Source organism: Cricetulus griseus, chromosome 7 (assembly GCF_003668045.3).
Source record: "Cricetulus griseus strain 17A/GY chromosome 7, alternate assembly CriGri-PICRH-1.0, whole genome shotgun sequence".
NCBI lineage: Eukaryota > Metazoa > Chordata > Mammalia > Rodentia > Cricetidae > Cricetulus > Cricetulus griseus.
The window spans coordinates 118523972-118525332 of NC_048600.1; positions in this window are offsets into that span (position 1 = coordinate 118523972).

The window sequence follows — 1361 nt, forward strand, 5'->3', positions numbered from 1 at the left end:
TGTCTTTCCCTGAGTACATGTACGTGTTCCTGATTCCTCTCTGTTAAAAAAAAAAAAACAAAAAACACTTTCTTGACCTTTCATTATCTCTTAGTTATCATCTATTGAACTCATTCATGCTAAATTGACTTATTATGAAAGGTATAGAGCATTCTGGTCAATATGGAAAATTAAGATGATTGACAAGTTTCTCAAGGCTCAAGAAACATTGAGGAGGCAGAAAGAATGTATAAGCCAAGGATGGGAAGGAGTGCTGCAAAAATGCCGTCTTTGAGACGTGACATGCTAATTACAATCGGGAACTCCCAGCAGCAGTGGCTGCCTGCACAAGATCAAGCTGGTCAAAATTATGATGCAGGTAGGGGAGGTACGAAACTATCTGCAGGGAGAATGATTCTTTTTCAGTGTGCAGCCACTGGTGGGTTTCTCATGCTGCGGTGGATGGCCCTATCATCCCATGCACATATAGGCAGCATGAACTGGACTTAGTGGGGTTATTAAAGAAAAGACATGAAGTTGGGAGGGGAGTATGCTAAGGGAGAAATGTGGAATTGGAGATGGGAAGTGAGGGGGGATATGATCATATTTCATTGTATATATGTATGAAAGACTCAAAAATAGAAACGTTCTATTTAAAAGATGACTGAAACCCCCCCCCCCCGCCGCAGTCTAAAGACACAGAAAGGCTGCTTAAAACAAAGCAAACTGTTGTATCCTGCATAACTTGGCACCTTGACTTGACTAGGAGCATTGAGGGAATGAAGAAAAGACGGGCACACAGATACATGTACAGAAAAGCTGGTGCCAGATGGGCCATGTGCACTCTGATGGAGTAGCACCAACTAGGCAACAACCCTACACCTTACCGTGTTCATTATATACAGCACAGCCAGTCTTGGCAGGAGATCTCTGTAGGCAATTTCGGGCTGTAAAATCCCAGGAGGAAGAAACTGCAGTCTCCAGTATTTGCACACACTGGCCAATCATTTGTAAATATTCATACTTGCACACTCTGTTACCATTTGCACCAGGACCAGATGAAGACTTTGCTATCCCTCTGAGCCTCACCGGGGAAGGCTTTGCCACTTGATGGGCCTGAGGCTTGACATGGCTGTTCCTATGTCAACAAAACACATTCACTCAGGATTTCATTCGCTCTTGCTCTTTACACACTCACTCAAGGTTTCTCTCTACACCAAGCCATTTTCTTTTTAAATAAATAACTGAGTTCAAATAGTGTTAGAAATGTCACTAAGTCATGGAAATGAAGAGAGGTCTGCAAATCACAATAATGAGAAAGAACAGGACGTGACTAACTTCTGGGATGGTGGAACATGGAACAGGCCATATGGACTGGAGCT